Source organism: Leucopleurus acutus (assembly GCF_964270905.1).
Source record: "Leucopleurus acutus genome assembly, chromosome: 10".
NCBI lineage: Eukaryota > Metazoa > Chordata > Mammalia > Artiodactyla > Delphinidae > Leucopleurus > Leucopleurus acutus.
Window position 1 is genome coordinate 99,846,435 of NC_139153.1, and position 19,440 is coordinate 99,865,874.

At 46.4% G+C, this 19,440-nt stretch overlaps 1 protein-coding gene across 1 annotated transcript in view; it reads right to left on the reverse strand.

Moving 5' to 3' along the window:
* Positions 1–19,440, reverse strand: part of BMP6 (bone morphogenetic protein 6) — a gene marked incomplete at its 5' end in the record, with an annotated part of 143,930 nt that overhangs the window by 23,931 nt on the left and 100,559 nt on the right. The window lies entirely within an intron of this gene.

The following is a 19,440-nucleotide window of genomic DNA, read 5'->3' on the forward strand; positions in this document are numbered from 1 at the left end:
ACGGCTCACAGGCCCAGCCGCTCCGCGGCATGTGGGATCTTCCCGGACCGGGGCACGAACCCGTGTCCCCTGCACCGGCAGGTGGACTCTCAACCACTGCGCCACCAGGGAAGCCCTAAGGCTTTTTTTTAAAACTGGGAAAGGATCGAGTCTAAAAGCGTTTTTTTTGTTTTGTTTTGTTTTGTTTTTTCATATTTTGGCCATGCCACGCGGCTTGCAGGATCTCAGTTCCCCAACCCGGGCCATGACAGTGACAGCGCCGAATCCTAACAGGCCACCACGGAACTCCCTAAAAGCTTTTTTTAAAGGAAATCTTTTCCCTCGTAAAGACAAACTATGGAAAACTACAAACTACGGATTATCATGCTTCAGAGTCAGCCTTCAGATGGCTCTATACAAGGTCCTGAGTGAGAGAAACGCTGGCAACCTCGGATGCTTAACTCATAATCGTTGTAGGAGAGAAAAACGAGCATCCTGCTTCCCACCACAAATCCTGACTCTTTTCCCCAGAGCTCAGAAATGCTTCTGCCCTGCTGCTCCCGTTAGGTTTTTCTTAATGGCAACCGCAGTAAAATCTCGTGAGCAAATTAATCCCCGATGGCAGAGTTTTTCCAGGGCTTGTGGGTAGGAAAAAAAAAAAAAAAAGATCAAGTTATTTGCCACCTCCAATGGCCCACTTTCTCCCCCATGTGCTGTTCTCCATCATCACCAGAGAAAAGCTCTGCAGATTAAGCTCCTTTAAAACCAATAACTTTACACGAACTTGAGACCTCGACGGCATTGCAGAAGCTTGGGAAAGTTAAGCCATCCATCGGTACGAGGTTTTTAAATAAAGAATTTCTGAAACTGCCATGTGACTGTGCAACAAATCTTTTAGATTCAAGTTATCCCTTTTCTGGGGGCGGGGTGGGGGGGAGGGAGTTGTTAAAAAACAGTAAGCTTTGGCTTGTGTAAGAGCTTGAATATAAGTTTAAAAAAAAAAAAAAGGTCCAGCCAGAAAGTAAACCATGGTTCAGTCCCAACAAGAGAACAGGTATTTTAATTAGTGGCTAAGCATGAAAAGCAATATTGTTGGGGAGTTCACCCAAGGACACCCACACCTGATGGTGGATCACTTTTCCCTAAAACTGATCTGCCTTTTCAGTTTGATATGTTATCATCAGTGGTTAAAAAATGAATCGAATCTGATTTCCCAAAGAGACTTTCTAAAAAAGAGTCACACAGCTTTTCTCTAGGGCCTCTTGGGTGCTTAAAAATGTCAATATCAAGAAATGAAAGCATATTCTTAAGATTCTTTTGAGAGAATGCATAAGAATTCCTCAAAGAAGTCGTCCAATCACTCTTAACATAAACAACAGAAAGAAAAACTACGGATGCGAAGCAAGATATAAAACAGTGACTTAAAAATAAAAATAAAACAGTGACTTAAGATGTTTCAGTTATAAGGAGAGAAGGGACAGACATTTCAATACATGAGACATATGTTAGTCTTTGGAGAGGCATACCACCCCCAGTGAACCACACCTTCCTGTATGTACACCCTTAGGTGGTCCCTTCTCCCCTGGGCTGGTTCTGTGACCTTCTCTGGACCAACAAGAGGCAGCAACAGTGGTGCTGAGTGATTCTGAGGCTAAGTCCTAAGCTTGGAACTTCCTTCCATTTAGGTGTCTTGGAATGTCTAAGGAAAGATGGCTACCACGTAAGAAGTGCAACTACTCTGAACCCCCTAGACTATGAGGAAGTCCGAGGTAACCACGCAGAGAGGCTGTGTGGCGCACAGAGACACAGAGGGAGAAGGAAGGAGGGAGGGAAGAGCCCAGTCAGTCCCCAGCCACCTCAGCTGAGGCACTAGACATGGTATGAAGATGCCATCTTGGATGTCCAACCCACTGGAGCCTCGGGATGACCCCAACCCCAGTGACCACCTGACTGCAACTGCATGAGAGACCCTGGGGGGGGGGCACCCAGTTCATCCTAGTCTTTTCACCAGACCGTGAGAGATGATAACAGTACCTTGCTGTTTGAAGCCACTAAGTTTTGGGTGATTTGTTACACGGTAAGAGGCAACTGACACAAGATGAGAAGGGAAGGTAAGAGAGGAAGAGAGAAGGAGAGTCTGACCTTGCCAGGAAGGGGAGAAACTGCACGCAGTTCTTAAGGAGGAGGAATTTTGAAATCCTGGGAGGCAGTGTGTGTGACTAAGGAAGGATCCTGGCAGCCGCTCACAGACAGATGTGAATAGATAGATAAAGAATCTAAAAATGAGAAAGTGGAAGCATAGTTCAAAGCCTTCCATTTTATTACCGTGCGAATTAGAACTCATTGCCTTATATGTACATTTCCCCAATTCTCCTCTGGTCGGTCTTGAAGCACTCCACTTCCTCCTGCTTTTCCTTATTCCTTCCTGGAGGAGAGGCGTGGTTTCCTCAGCCCCGCCCCCCGTGAGTCTCTGATTGCTGTCCACCTCGTTACAAGCTCTCCCACCTAAACTCTTTACTGTCGCCTGCACCTCTCCTCGTGCCTCTTAGCTCAAAGCTACACCATCTTCCTCACTCTTCCCAGGAGATCTCAGCTACTGGTCATTGGAGTTTGCTTGGAATGCCTCCTCTGTCCCCAGATCTTCTGCCCACAATTAAAGTTACACAGTGCATTTGCTAATGTCTCATAGGGATACAGGAAATAAGTACAGTTAGGTCACTGCCTACATGTGCGTTTGAAGACCACCACGGTAAAACGGCAATGGTTCCAACGAGCTTAACATTTCCCCTTTGAGCTCTGTGACCTGGGCTCCTTAAACATCAGACAGTTCAAGAAAAATGAGAGGGGGCTGAGGTGGGGATCCAGCGCTCAGTACCTATTTTGTAGCCCCTGCATCTAGCTTCTCAAAGATGGCGCCGTGTGTGGAATAGGTAGTAGCGAGGTAGTAGCCAAGAATGTGGACGACGTGTGAAGCTGACAACACGGTTTTGAAATCCACCTCCCCCTTATCTTACTCAGGTGATAACGAGCAAGATACCAGCCAAAGTTTCAGTTATCAGTTAAACGGGAATAACATTTCTGAGGATTAAGTGAGACAGTCTGTACGAGACAGTCAGTGATAGAGGAAGGGCTCAGCAAATGGTAATTGGAAGCATCGTTAGCGGTATTTGACAATCGAGCTCCTCTGAGCTGAGAATATGTCTTTTCAAATTTACTCACGTCTCTAAATGAGCTTTTGACAGTGGAGGACTTACATTCTCTGGAAAGGGAGGTGAGTGAAATCACTGTCCTAAGTGTCATCAGCCCTGGTGTTTGGCTACTGAACACAGTACTGTGTTCTCTGAAGCAACAATTCCTAGAATTTTTTATTTCAAGGACCACTGAAAACATTTTTTTTTAATGGTAATGACCTTACACAAGGACATCTACTGTTTCTGTTTTCCTTTTGTAAGGACAATAAAACAAATAAGACAACACACGGCACCCTTTTAACACTCTGATTTTCCTTTTAAAGGTCCTTTTAACACCAAATCAAGTAGGGAGGATGTAATTCAAGGACATATACAATCCTTGAAATTGAATCAATTTCGCTTTATAAAACTCACTCTGTTCTCTCTCTTTGCCTCAGACGATACCAGCTGAAATTTCAGACCAGCACCAGACCTCCCGTCGACAGGTAGGAGCCACAGCCCCAAAGAATGAACGTTACTAGGTTAAGATTATAAGTGTAAATTGTGTAGTATTATACATGCAGAAGTATGTATATATATGTAATTTATGGAGCTTATGCAACATAATAACGAAGCACAAATGAGACCAGCACCCAATCTAAAAACTGGAAGGTGAACACTATTCCATCCCCCACTCCCACCCACAAGGGACCTCGGGTCATGAATAATGTCTGGCAGTCCCTTGCCTTTTTTTTAATTAATTAATTAATTTATTTATTTATTTATTTATTCATTCATTCATTCATTCATTCATTCATTCTGGGCATTCGAGACTTTAGTTCCCCGACCAAGGACTGAACCCACGCCCTCGGCAGTGAAAGCATGGAGTCCTAACCACTGGACCGCCAGGGAATTCCCAGTCCCCTGTCTTTGAAAAAGTTTTACTACATACGTATGTACCACGGGATCACAGAGTGTTTAGTCTTTCTTTTTCTCTTCAAGTCTTTCCTTTCAGAGACATGACGGAAGTTTTACAGGCACCCAGGGAAAATCTAGCCACGGCCACAGCTAAGCTTGAAGGCTGCCCAGGCAGGGGGCTGTGCTGCCCATCAGCTGGTGGGGTGCTGAGGTTCTGTGGGAATGGCTGACTAGCAACTTTCCTCCTTCTGCAGCCCTACCGCGTGTAGATCTATTACAAACACGGGCATTTTCTTAAATGTGCTGGTGGGGATGTGGCGAAAGTAAAACCCCTGTGCGTTGCTGGCAGGGATGGAGGATGGAGCGGCTGCTGTGGAAAGCGGTCGAGTGATTTCTCAAAACGTCAAACAGAATTACCACACGATCCAGCGAGCCCACTTCTGGGTGTGTAAGAAAAGAATCAAAACAGGGACTCAAACAGATATCTGTATACCATGTTCATAGCAGCTTCATTCACAAAAGCCAAAAGATAGGAAGAATCCAACATCTACAATGGACGAATGGATAAACAAAATGTGGTCCATAAATACAACGGAATACTGTTCAGCCATAAAAGTAGAAATTCTGATACGTGCTACAACATGGATAAACCCTGAGGACATTTTATTAAGTGAAACAAGACAGTTACAAAGGGACAAATATCGTACGATTCTACTTGCATGAGGTACACAGAGCAATCAAACTCATAGAGACGGAAGGCAGAATGGTGACTTCCAGGGGCTGGGGGTATGACAAGTTAGTGCTGGATGGGTACTGAGTTGCAGTGAGGGAAGATGAAAAAGTTCTGGAGAGGATGGAGGTGACTGTCGCACAACAGTGTGAACGTACCTGTACCTAAGGTGGTAAATTTTATGTTATGCGTATTTTACCATTGTTAAAAAATTAAAAAATGGACATTTTCTTACACAATCACAACGTATGATCACACCTCAGTTAAAATAATTCCTCACTGTCCTGTACCCAATCCATAATTAAATTTCCTCAAATGCCTCAAAAACTGTCTTTCTACATTGGGTTTGCTGGAATCAGGAGCCCAACAGGGTCCATTCCTTACACTTGAGTCTCTTCTAAACTAGCAAACCAGTGGGTGGTGGGGCTGGTGGTGGTGGGATGAATTGGGAGATTGGGATTGACATGTATACACTAATATGCATAAAATAGATGACTAATAAGAACCTGCTGTATAGCACGGGGAACTCCACTTTGCTGTACAGTAGAAACTAATACATTATAAAACAACTATACCCACCCCCCAAAAAAAGAGTTGCTTATCCGAAAAATAAAATAAAGAAAGAAAAATAAATCAGCAAACCAGGAATAGGAAGAACTCCATTAACCTGATAAGGAGTCAACATAAAAACGTACACTAACAACAGTCCTAATGGTGATATGTTTGAAGCACTTCCTTTAAAACAATGAAGAAGGTGAGGATGCTCATTTCAGTCTTATGCTGGAATCCAGCTCAGTGCTGCTAAGGTTAAACAATTGGAAAGGACGAGGCACATTACAAACTGTGGACCTAATAAGAAGTTCAGCAAACTGCTTCCCTGTCTCAGTGAGTTGTAACTGCTGTAACAAAAGTACTACAGGCTGGGTGGCTTAAACAGCAAACATTTATTCCTCACAGTTCCGGAGGCTGGAAGCAAGAGATGAGAGCGCCAGCAGGACTGGGTCCTTGCTGAGGGCCCCCTTCCCAGTTAGGTCCTCACATAGCCTCCCCCTTGGTGCAAGCTCGCAGAGGGAGAGAGTGTATGGGAGCTGGAGTCTCTTTTTCTTATAAGGACACTAATCCCATCCTGGGGCCCCAACCTCATGACCTCACCTAGACCTATTTATCATCCAAAGACCCCACCTCCTAATACTGTCTCACTGGGGATTAGAGTTTGAACAGTATGAATTTCAGGGACACAAACACGCAGTCCATGACGTTGACCTGAAGGTGTCACGTCATGTGTTCCACTACCCTTCCAATTTATGGTTTGAAATTTTTGCATTCGTTTTCATAAGTGACCCTGGTGATGGTCTCATACCATCATGTTGTTTGGTTTCAAGTTACACGTGCTCTTGGCATAAGTTGGGAAACGTTCCCTTTCTTTTCAAGAAATGATCTCTTCCTGGAAAGTTTGGCAAACTTATTAGTAACATCTGATCCTGGAATTTCCTTTGGGGAATATTTTTAATTACTCATTCATTTTCCTTTAAACATATAGAAATATTCAAGCTATCTTTTTTTTAAGTCAGCGTGTATTTTCTAAAATTTGTTAATTTGGGTTTAATTCTTTAAATTTATTGCCATAAACTTTTTCAGAGTATTCTCTTCTTATTTAATCTCTGCTCTGTTTATGTCTTTCTCATTCTAATATTGTTTACTCGTGGGTTTCCTTTTTGACTCATCTTACTGAAGGTCACTTTTTCTTTCGCACTACTGCTTAATTTGATTGTGATAAAGATATTTTAATATAGGTATTTTCTGAACATCATTCCACAAAATCTGAATTCTATCAATTAAAGTTGTCTAGAGAAAAATAAAGACACCACCTACTTCAACTGCAAATATAAAAGAAGAAAGAGGGAGGGAAAAGTATGGAACACTCGTGGGATAAACTGGGAGATTGGGATTGACATATATACACTACTATGTATAAAATAGATAACTAAAAAAAAAAGAATGGAACACTCTGTCTAATACATTTAAGAGTAGTCCATAGTCATTACTTTCTCACTAACTGGACTCACTCGGTGGTTAATTCAGTATAGCTCAGTTCAGGGAATTATAGTTGACCCTTGAATAACTCGGGGGTTAATCCGAGTGTGACTCAGAGCTGGCCTTCCACATCCTCAGTTCCTCCAAACCCATGGATTCAACCAACCACGCACTGTGTAGTATGAAAAGTATCCCCACGTAAGTGGACCCACGCAGTTCAAACCCCCGTTGTTCAAGGGTACCTTCATTCCACAATAAATTCTACATTTTCCAAATGCTTAATGCTTCCACTTACAGACCAAACTTGAAGAAGCTGAAACCCTTTTTTAAAAAAATTCCCATTCCATTGATAACTATAAACATTATTTTTTCATGCTATGGCACAAGCTGGTTTCATTTTAGGCAACATAGAAAGTTCTGGCTAGTTTTCCAAGGGTTGTAACAATGGTGGCCTTTTGACTTCTCTGTTGCAAGCTTGCAACCTTAAATAGTGCCAGAGACACTGAGTTCGACTCTCCTACTTTTTTTTTTTTTTTTTTTTGGCGGTACGCGGGCCTCTCACTGTTGTGGCCTCTCGCGTTGCGACACGCAGGCTCAGCGGCCATGGCTCACGGGCCCAGCCGCTCCGCGGCATGCGGGATCCTCCCGGACCGGGGCTCGAACCCGCGTCCCCTGCATTGGCAGGCGGACTCTCAACCACTGCACCACCAGGGAAGCCCTCCTACTCACTTTTTTAACCACAGTGCCATGACCCTTCCCTCAAGGGTTCACCAAATATTCCTAAATATGTGTATTCAAGTTCTATGAGGATCACAAAATATCAAGAAGCTATTTTGCTGGCTACCATATGCTCTAAATGACTTTTTTAATCTAAACTTTACTTTTTATTTTAAGTAATTATATAGATCTATTAAGTGGTTGCAAAAATAGGACAGATTTTTTTTTAAAAAAAAGCAGAGAGGTCCCATGTAACATCTTGTATAACTAAGAACAATAACAAAACCAAGAAACTGACACTGGCATTAATACCTTAGCAAGACTACAGACCCTCTCTCTGATTTCACCAGCTTTGTTTTTTTTTAAATTGGGGTATAGTTGTTTTACAATGTTGTGTTAGTTTCTACTGTACAGCAGAGTTCCCTGTCCTATGCAGCAGGTTCTTGTTAGTTATCTATTTTGTACATATTAGTGTATATATGTCAATCCCAATCTCCCAATTCATCCACCTTCCCCGCTCTACCCCCGTGGTGTCCATACGTTTCTTCCTCTACATCTGTGATTTCACCAGCTTTCACATGCACTTTTTTGGGTATGCATGTATGTCATAACTCTATGACATTTTGTCACATGTATAGATTCCTATAACCACCGCCACAGATCCAGAACAGTTCAGTCCCCATAAAGGAACCCCCAAGGCTGCCCTTTGATTCCCAATGACTTTTAAGACCAGACTCAGTGCATATATTATAAAAAGATTTAGGACCAAAAATTAGCGCCTACATACCATCATTAGTAGTAAGGGTTAAGCAAGTCATTTTTTATTTTGAAAATCTCATTTTAGAACCTTTTTCCCGACCCCAACAGGTGTTAACATCACTTTAGGCTGGGAAGAAGTTCAATCGCTTCAACCACGCATGTCTTACAGTGGAATCAAGGCACAGACCTCAGCTAACACGAGGGAGTGCACTCGGGCTCCTAATAAACATGTGTCACCAGGAAAGACTGAACAGGGGCAGCCTTGATAGAGTCCCATGGATGGCAAATAACCACCACTTTGCCTCCTTCTAGGGACGCCTATAAAGAAGCAATCAGATTACATTTAGTGAACATCAGCATACATAACATGCATTTTCTCACAGAAAAAGTGAACATCTTCAGTCAAAACAGACAAATGGGACGGCCCAAAGAGAAAAATCAACTCTCCCACACCTCTGGTTTCAACGGCACAGCAACACGGGGCGGGCAGAATGTCCTCACTGTGACGGAGAGGAGAAATGTAAGCCTGTATTCATTATACCAGACTCATCATTTCTTTCTGTATGATCTGGTCTCTCGGGTTGCTCTATGTCCCTGTGCCTGCTGTGCTGCAGCTTCACTACAATGCCCTGAGCTGTGCGTTTCCTTTTATTTATTGTGCTGGGGTGACTCTGGACTTCATACGTCTACGGCTGCCTATCTCCCATCGGTTCTGAGAAAGTCTGAGACACTAGCTCATCGATAGTGGTCTCTCCTGACTTAACTTCAGTTTCCTCTGAGATGAAAGTTAGATGGATATTATATTAGACCTTCTCATTCTAATTTCTGCCTCTCTTAAATGCACGTTTACATCACTTACCTCCTCGTACGTGGGCTGAACCACCTCTCTAGACCCGTCTGCAAGTTCACCAATTCTCTCCTTGGTATTTAATGTACAGTTTAAGGCATCTGTTAGTTTGTCATTTAAATTTTTTTCCAATAGCTTTCTTATAGTTGCTCTGTGGTCTACTTGGTCATTTTCCATTGTTCTGTATCACTATTACGTATTATTATACTATTCTTCGTTTTTTGTATTTCCTACATAGTTGTCTTCCCTTTTCTAACTTGGTGTCTGTTTTCTAATATGTGAAATCCTTGGGGAACTTAATCCACATCGCCCTCCCGTCCCTCTGATGACTTTCCTTTTGCTGGTTTTATCTCCTTGGGTGATTGGAAATTTGTAGGTAATTTTTGATGGAAATTCATCCTAAATGTTTAAACTGGTGTTGCTTTTCTTTAAAAGAAAAAAAAAAAGTACATTTGCTTCTGAGAGGACTACAAAGCTGGAATCAGGGATCTCTTCTGGAAGCTTGGAGGGCCCCGGCTTCACGGGGGACCCCTCCAGGACCACTCTCCCACCTTGGCCTGGGCCCTGAGCTGGTCTAGTGATCTGAGTGGTGTTGGTATTTGCACTCGCAGACACCGGCGTTTATGTTTGTTTGCTCACAGGAACAACCTCAAGGGAGCCCTCCAAGATGTCTCGGAGTCCCTGACATTCCTGACGGAGACATATTTGCCTCTGTTTATCCTGGACCTAGTCATCTTTTAGCAGGAGGGCCTGATGGATTATCGAGCTTGCAACACTTCCAGAATTTGGGGCCTTTATCTCCTGTGTTTGGAAAATAACATTTGGGACACATTCCTCTCCACTCCGAACGATGTTATAAAACCCGCCTAATGTTTGAAGAGTCTACCAGCACCGCCATAGACGTCGTGTCATCTGTTTCTCTGAACAGTCCCAGCAGGCAGGCAGAGCAAACAAGATCACCACGGTATCAACAGGACTCTGAGGCCAAAGGCAGTGAAGGGGCTTCCCTAAGCTGCTCACTTTTATGATTTCTGCTAGGATTTTATGCTGATGCCTCCCACCTGGCATCTCCAGCCACTGCTCTCCCTTAAGGAATGTGTTTGTCTTACTGCTGGGTGCACGTCATCATCCAGATGCCCCTGGTCCCCTGGAAGCCCCAACACACACGAGAGGAAACTCATCCATCCCCCAACTGAGCTGCCTTGTAGCTTCACCTCTGTCCACCTGGCCAGGCCCAGCTGGCCGATCAGTCCCCGGCTTGTGTGGATTTCACCTTCTAGAAACGTGTTGTAGCCACGAGTAGCTATTTAAGTGTAAAGTGGTTCAAGTGAAAAGTGCAGTTCCTCTGTCACACCAGCCACGTTGAAAGTGTTCAGTGGGGGGCTTCCCTGGTGGCGCAGTGGTTAAGAATCCACCTGCCAATGCAGGGGACGTGGGTTCAAGCCCTGGTCCAGGAAGATCCCACGTGCCGCAGAGCCACGAAGCCCGTGCGCCACAACTACTGAAGGCTGTGCTCTAGAGCCTGCGAGCCACAACTACTGAGCCCACGTGCCACAACTACTGAAGCCCGCACACCTACAGCTCAGCTCCGCAACAAGAGAAGCCACCGCAACGAGAAGCCTGTGCACCACGACGAAGAGTAGCCCCCGCTCGCCGCAACTAGGGAAAGCCTGCGTGCAGCAACAAAGACCCAACGCAGCCATACATAAGTAAATAAATTTATAAAAGTAAAGAAATAATTTAAAAAGTGTTCAGTGGCCCCATGCAGCTGGTGGATGCTGTACCAGAAAGCAGGTCAGGGAACACTCCCGTCGTCACAGCAAGTTCTCCTGGACGGCACTGCTCTAAGGGTCTCTCTGACCCACCCGTTCTGCTCCCTCCACGCCCACTGCCCCTGCACAGCCTGTCCCGCTGCCCTCACTTCTGCCCCTTGTCCATCTATCCCCACACCGCAGCTCGTACCACAGTCACAGTCCCGACCTACCTTGTGGCGTGCCTGCCTAGAGCCTTCAATCCCGACCCCCCAACCGCCTTCCCGTCCCGCCCCTCACCTTCCCCTGCCTCAGCTCTTCTCTTAGGAGGGATTAAACTGCTCTGTTTTTCTGACCACACTCCCCAGAACCTCATGCCTTTGCCTTACTTATGCAATCGCCTTGCCCTTTCAAAGATCTTTCACATGAATGATAAAGAAGATGTGGCGTGTATGTATACACACACACACACACACACACACACACACACACACACACACACAGGAATATTACTCAGCCATAAAAAAGAATGAAAACTGGCCATTTGCAACAGTGTGGATGGACTTGGAGGGCATTATGTTTAGTGAAATAAGTCAGACGAAGAAACACAAATACTGCATGTTTTCACTTATATGTGGAATCTGAAAAATAAGATGAATGAAGACAACAAAACAGACTCACTGATATAGAGAACAAACCAGTGGTTACCAGTGGGGAGAGGGGTGGTGGGAAGGGCAAGACAGGGGTAGGGGATTAAGAGGTACAAACTACTATGCAATAAAATAAGCTACAAGGATATACTGTACAGCACAGAAAAGAGAGCCAATATCTTATAATAACTTTAAGTGGAGTATAATCTACAAAAATATTGAATCACTATACTGCGTACCTGCAACTAGTATGAAATTGTAAATCAACAATACTTGAATTATAAAAAAAAGATCCTTCCGTCCCTCACCTCCAGGATGAAGACGTTACTTACAGGCCCCCAATTTTGAAAATGCTTTGGTGCTCCTATGTAATGCTAAATAAAGACAATTTATTAAAGCCAGAAACTAAGGGGAGGTAAATCAAAGTTATTTCCTCTGTAATTACTAATGCTTTGGTGAAAAATATCAAACTCTTTTTAAAAAATGTGTTTCCACTCAGTTTTAAGTGTTTCTCTTTTGCTAGAACTAAAACCATTACTTGCGATACTTCATGGGCAATCGGCACTATTTTAAACCTTCAAGGCTGAATTCCAGGAAGCCTTCCTTAACTGCCGTCCTTCTCCACCCTACCCCCATCCCCACTGGTCTGGGGACCCTCACTCTAAGTTCCCATAACGTCCCATGGAAATTGTACCCCGACCTTATACTAAGACGGCCAGCTGCTCGTGTGGCTGCCACCCTCCCCTGCTAGACCATAAGCCTCTCAAAAGCAGGGTCCATGACAGGTTCGCCTTCATACCCCCAGGAGGGCTCAGAGAATGAAAGCAGAAGGCAGGACTGACGGCTGCCCCGTGCCCTTTCCTGGGCACCACAGTGTCCCCAGCAGGCAAAGGGAGCCAGAACAAACTCAGGCTTTGCACTCTAGCCCCCGCTATCTTTCCTCAAGCCCCAGGGGCATCCCCCAGAGCACAGCGAAACCGAGGGACCGACGGCACACATCTTTCCAGCTTTGTTTTTTGAAGCCGCAACACTCCGGGCCCAGAACACCAATTCTCACATTGCTTTGCACTCAGCGTTCAGGATGCAAACTCCAAGCAGTTTAAATGGTGAAGAGCAGAGGAAAGAAATTAATCAGCTCAAAATACTTCAATAATACTCAAGCCATATCACAAGGTCACCATGCACAAGACAGAATGGATTTTTAATCTCATCGTGAATTCACAGAAACAGACCTCTGACATTGTCCCTCCCTTTCATTCTCCTTTTTTTTTAACTGAAGTGAAATTTACATAATAAAACGAACCATTTTAAGGTGAACAATTCAGGGGCATTTCGTACATGCAGTGTTGTGCACAACTACCCCTATCTGGTGCCAAAATATTTTCATCACCCTGAAAGAAAGCCCACGCCCGCTAAGCAGTAAGCTCCCCATCCCCCCTCCTCCACGTCCTGGCAACCAGCAATCTCGCCCTACCTCTATGGATTTGCATATCAGATATTTCATATGAATGGAGTCATACAGTCCTTTGTGACTTGCTTCTTTCACTTAGCATGTTTTCAAGGTTCATCAGTAGTGTTAGCATGTATCAGTACTTCATTCTTTTTTTTTTTTTTTTTTTTTTTGCGGTATGCGGGCCTCTCACTGTTGTGGCCTCTCCCGTTGCGGAGCACAGGCTCCGGACGCGCAGGCTCAGCGGCCATGGCTCACGGGCCCAGCCGCTCCGCGGCATGTGGGATCTCCCGGACCGGGGCACGAACCCGCGTCCCCTGCGTCGGCAGGCGGACTCTCAACCACTGCGCCACCAGGGAAGCCCACTTCATTCTTTTTTGTGGCTGTATAATATTCCATTGTATGTACACACCACATTGTGTCTACCCATTCATCCATCGGTGGACAGTTGGACGATTTCCACCTTTTGGCTGCTATGGATAGTGCTTGTAAGAAGGTGCATGCACATGCATTTGAGTGCCTGTTTTCTATTATAATACCTCTTTCATTCTCTTCTGTTCTTCCTCTTTTTTTTAAGTAAAATTTATTTTATTTATTTTATTTTTGGAAGCATCGGTTCTTCATTGCGTGCACGGGCTTTCTCTAGTTGCGGCGAGCAGGGGCTACTCTTTGTTGCAGTGCGCAGGCTTCTCACTGCGGTGGCTTCTCTCGTTGCATAACACTGGTTCTAGGCGTGCAGCTTCAGTAGTTGTGGTGTGTGTGCTCAGTAGTTGTGGCGTGCAGGCTCAGTCGTTGTGGCTCGTGGGCTCCATTAGTTGTGGCTCGTGGGCTCAGGAGTTGTGGCGCATGGGCTTAGTTGCTCTGTGGCATGTGGGATCTTCCCGGACCAGGGCTCGAACCTGTGTCCCCCGCACTGGCAGGCAGATTCTTCAGTGCTGCGCCACCGGGGAAGCCCTCTCTTGTTCTTCCTCTTCATCTCTCCTTCTCAGCCACAACTTCCCCAGAGTTCATGCTGGAGCCACTAACAACGCTCTATTAGAATTTAAACACAGCCTGTCCCCACAAGCAGGGCGATTAGCTAAAGCCCCTCCTCAGGGCCAAGCTGGGCAGGACCTCTGAGCAGCGAGAGGCTGGAGAGTCACTGAGTGTTGAGTGAACATGCCCAGCACCATCTCTGGCGCATAGCAGGTTCACAATAAATGTTTGTTGACTCTGATTACAAAGGAGGTTAATTCAGAGGAGTTACAGGAGGGACCAGGAGAAGGAAAAGTAGAGGCACAGACCAAGCAAGAGTCCAGAGAAGCAAAGGGCACCTCAGAGAGCAGCAAAGTGGGAAGGGTAACAAGAGACTGAAAATCAAGCTCTGATGAGAGAGGCGCCTTCTCACCAGAAGACATCCCGGGAAAGATGAAAAGGGAGGGACCCTTATCAAACGGCTATCGTTTCCTTTTTTTAAAGTCCGAAGTCTAACATGCAGGAAGGGACACCGGACCAAGAGGTGGGGGCTTCTTTCTAGCCTGTCAGCTGACTGAACTGTTTTCAGTCTCTTGCCACATCTACAGGGGGGCCTTAAATCTGCAAACAAAGATAGTATTACTTTATCAGGTACTAGAACGGAATATCAATAACCCACTTAGCAAGGGGTACTAGGCCATTTGGTGACCACCATCCACAGGTGAAGTAACTTCCATCCACGAGGCAGAGAGAATTCAGACCCCATGCATCAACACGCTCAGGCAATGCCCGGCAGGGCTATAAAGTACTGGACGATGCATCCTTTTCATGAAGATCACACCCATCAGGGGTTTTCTTCACATCCCCCCTTGCCCGGCCAATAAATCCTACCTCTTCCATCTCCTTTTGCAGAGACCGGGTAAGAGCATGAAACATCCACAAAATGGAAAATCAGTCCTTAAATAGCTGAGAAGTGAACTATGTGGGACTGGTTTCTCTCGCTGGGTGGCAGCTTAAATAAACACGAAATCCTGCCTTTTTCCACAGTGGACCTCTGACCATGACAATGGAGCTATTTGGTTTTGATGAAATGTTCAAGTTTTTAAAGTTAAGAGTAACTGACAGCCCAGCTCCTTGCCCTGGTTCCCAGGGTGACCGGGGTTTCAGATTCCTGGTCAGTTACACCGCATCAGATGACCCGTTATTAGCCGAGGCCCAGTGTCGGACATGCCAAGCTCGGGACGTGGGGAGAGGCCTTTCTCATGCTCCCGTCCAAGCCCCGGGTGGCCTGACAGCGGGGGGCTGCAGCACACGACCCAAACCCAAGGGCCACGGAGAAAGAAAACGCGTACCGGTACTGAGGGCGAGGGCGAGAACCGCCCCCAGTGCGCTTGCACCGGGGGCAGGGCGTCTTGTCTTGTCACCTTCTGTGTCTGAGCGCCTGGACCCGGGCCAGCACAGAGCAGGGGGCCGGTGTGTATTCGCTGAGTCAGGCAACCACCCACATGGAGGCAATGGGGTCACACCTTCCAGAGCACTGGCCGTCCTGGCCGCAGTGACAGACAGACACTTGAACATCTCCTGGTCAAGCTCAGCCCTCGGTTCTAAACTCAGATGTGATCATGGCTGCTGTGTTCTAAACAAGAGAACGGAAGAGTCCCCCCATGGGGAGGTCCCCGCAGCACGGCGCAGCCATCTGAGCGCAAAACACAGAAGAGGGCTGTTCCTTCCCTTTCAGAGACAAAACCTGGATCGCCACATCCTTGCAAAAACACAACAAAACGCTTCTCTCAGGGCTGCTCTCGGAGAATCTCTTTCCCTTTCTGGGGCACCAAGCCTTCCTGCCCGCCGGTGTGTTTAGCCCTAATTGACTCCAAGTGTTTATCGGCAACACTTCCTACATGAAAATAACACAACAGGTACACCAAGGTTAAGCCTTTGAATGTATGATTTGGAAGGAAAAATAAACACAACAGAAAACACCTATAAGAGGCTCCCAAGAGTGGAAAACACAGGGCCTCGCTGCTCCCACCTTCCTGTTTCTAAAAAAAATTATCATGCAGCTTCCGAGTGAACTGGCTAATACTGACCTGAACAACGTAATTTCTCAGGCGATTGTATTTATTTATAAGAGTAAAACGGACTCCAACCTACCAAAGTGCTTTTGGGTCCTCAGAGATGATGATGGTCACAGATAATATAAAGTCAGAAAGACAGATATGAGCTGGGAGGTGTTCAAGTGTGACAGATTGGCGGTATGCACGTTTGTTTTTTTCGTTTGGTTCTCATTTCCTAACTAACAAGTGGTACAAGGAAAAACATCTTTGGGTTGAGCTAGAAGCTCAGGTCCTTGTCTCCTCTTCCTGGAGCCCCCATGAAACCGTCACTTTGGAGGCACTGCTCTGGGATAATTTCTGTGTCTAACACGGCCTTGTCAATTCACCGCAAGGCTGGATTTAGGAAAAGCCAGGCTGGAGAAGATTCTTATCCAAGCATCTATCTGTGGGAAGGCAGGGAAGGCAGAGGAACAATGCAGTGACAGCCAAATGTTTCTCAGTAACCCTCCCTCCCTCTCCTAATTCAAAACATTATACTTCATTATTGCTGTAGCACCAGAGTACATTCTTTGCTCCGGTGATTCACTTCATTTTCCTGAGAACACAACGGAGAGAGGCTCCCAGTGTAGAGTTACTGATCTGCCTCCAGATTAAGTCCAAGCTAAACTGCTCACTTAACATTTTGTTTTCCCTGAAGCACAGCGGGTCCGCAGGGTGGGGGAAGTCCACAGGGCGGGCAGCTCCCTCGGCCAAGTCACAAGATCTGGGTTCTTTCGGGATCTCAAATCACAGGCTGAGGAGACCAGCAAGCAGGCTTGGGAGAAGCTGGGCTCCAGAAAGAAGTGAGGTGGCCTATAGAGCTAATGGTAAATCAGTGAGGGTACTTGCCTTCGGAGTGCAGGTGCACGTGGGGCTGTGACTGATTTGGACCAAGTCCAGCCTCACTCGGGCACTGAAACGATCAAAAGTCGTGGTTCACAGGACAAAGCAAGACAGGGGAGAGGAAATGAATAGAAAAGAGGCTGCCTGGGGATCCACAAGGGGCACCCCACATAAGTCAGGCAGCACGGCGTTAACAAGGAATCCACCACGCAGCCGTGGAGGGACCAGTCTGGTTCCCATTCAATGGGTGGTTTTGCCCTGGACCCCGCGGTTTTCTCAATGCACGGGGCTGGGGCCCGTGGACAGTGGGTACCACCGGGTGCCGTAGCTTGGTTCACCCACATCGGTCTTCCCCTTGCTGTTGCTCTTCCTGTCTGGCATTGGTAAAAATCAGACAAACCAAGTCCAAAGGAGAGTAAGAATGAGAAAAAGTCATGCGTAATTTTTCAAACTACCTTTGATCATCAGTGCCTTCCCCACAAAACCCGTCACCAAAGCCATTAGTGATCAGTGCAACTCGTGGGCTGGATTTTAGCCTTTCTCTCTTTAGAGCCTTCAAATGCCCCAGGATGGCAGGAAGGAACCCATCACAAAATAAACCATGAATGGAATAACTAGTCCTCAGGTCATTCAAACCCGGGCTGACAAGGGCATTTCCAGAGCCCCTCCAGGTGCGGGACGCTCCCGGCCCTCTGAACTCGGCTGCATCCTGATGAGGAGAGAGCCACCTGGGAGATAAACACACCAAAGGCCTTCGCCACACGGGAGAGTGAGAAGAACAAGAGAGAGTGACGCCTAGGACAGAAGGGCTGACTTGGCTGGAAGTGATCTGTCAAGTAAGAGAAAAGGAAGCTGTCGCTTTACGGCCCTTTTGAACCAAGAAGGAAGTCCACCCAACTGGGCTTGGAAACAGAGGTAGTCAGTCGGCCCCAATCCTGAGTGTTCTGGAAGGATCCACAGCCACTGTGACGTGGTCTCAACTCAGATACTGGAGTCCACACCATCTCTGAGGCCCCCCTTCATCCTGTTCCTGGCTGGAAAGCCTTATGAGTAGGACCAGGCAGGGCCAAACAGGGAAAAATGGACCAGAACTGTGGGTGCGAAGCTACAGAGGAGTTTGGAATGACATTGCTGGCGTCTTCTGGCGAAGTACCTCCACTTTCCACTTTTCCCATCTCGGTTTCCTCATCAGCAAAGCAATGGAAACGCCAACACTAATCCCACCTGAAAGTGAGGTGTGACTGACCACCGGTACCCAAAAGAGAATGGAAATATACATGCTCCTGAAAAAGCCAACACTCCACATTCACCTAAAAAACAAATCACTAAATTCAACTAAATATTTACCGAACGTCTATCACCTACAAGCCACGCTAATAAGCCTTTGGGATTACCAGAGCATCCTCTAGAGAGTTCACATTTGCGCACAAGTAATTTTAAAGGTCGTTAGCAGGCTTTTAAGGATATTACCAGTACTAAGTGACATCCCCCATCCCCCTCCATGTCCTTGAAATACATTAAAAGATTACACAACAGTAAGTACTAACCCCTCCCCTCTATTGTGTTCCAGTCAGAAAGGATCAATAAATGTCTATGGTCAAAGTGGGTTTGAAAGAGGGAGAAAGGGGGTCTTGTAGCAGCCATATCACTTCTTAGAAGACTCACAATGGCCATGGGGAGAAGAGCCCAGCCAGAGGAAGACCACTGCTAGTCACTGACCCTTGCTCAGAATGTTCTGGAAAGAAGGCCAGGATGGGGCGTGTCACTCAGGAAGTCTGGACCTGCCATCAGTCAACGACGACATCATTACATCCCTTCCTGAATTCTTCCTCTGAGCTTAGAGCCCTCCTTGACCCCCTCTTTCTCTCACAGCCTCCTCCCCAATTCCAGCCCATCCTGCCTGCTCCACCTTCAAAACTGACCCGAATCCAGCTGCTCCCCAGCTCCCCCGCTGCCGTCTGTTATCTAAAGTACTGCAGTAGGCCCCCACCATGTGTTTCTGGTTCTACTTTGCCCCTACGGCCTATTCTCCACACAGTGGCCACAATGACGCTTTTAAAACATAATGCAGATGTCATCCCCAGTATATAACTCCCTAATGCCCTCTCTCTAGGAGCTAGAATACAATTCAAAATCCTTAGGGTGGTACACACAGCCCACCCTGATTCAGGCTCTGGCTTGCTCCCTGATCTCACTTCATACCCTTGAAGGCGTTTTTCAACAGGGCAATTCCGTGAACACGCCAAGCACGCACCTGCCACAGGATCTTTGCACGTGCTGCTCCCTCAGCAGTAAGATGCCCTCACTCCCGAGAGCCCTACAGCTCACCCTCTCACTTCCCGTGTCTACAGGCTCCAATGCCATCTTCTTGGAGAGGCCTTTCCTGACCACCTAACTGCACCTCTGGTTACTCCCCATCCCTGTTGGTTAGGTCTCCACAGCATTTGTCACCACCGGGCATTCTACTGAATTTATTAACTTACTGTCTGTCGTCTTCTCTAGGATACATGTTCCATGAGCGCCAGAAGTCTGTTGTGCATTT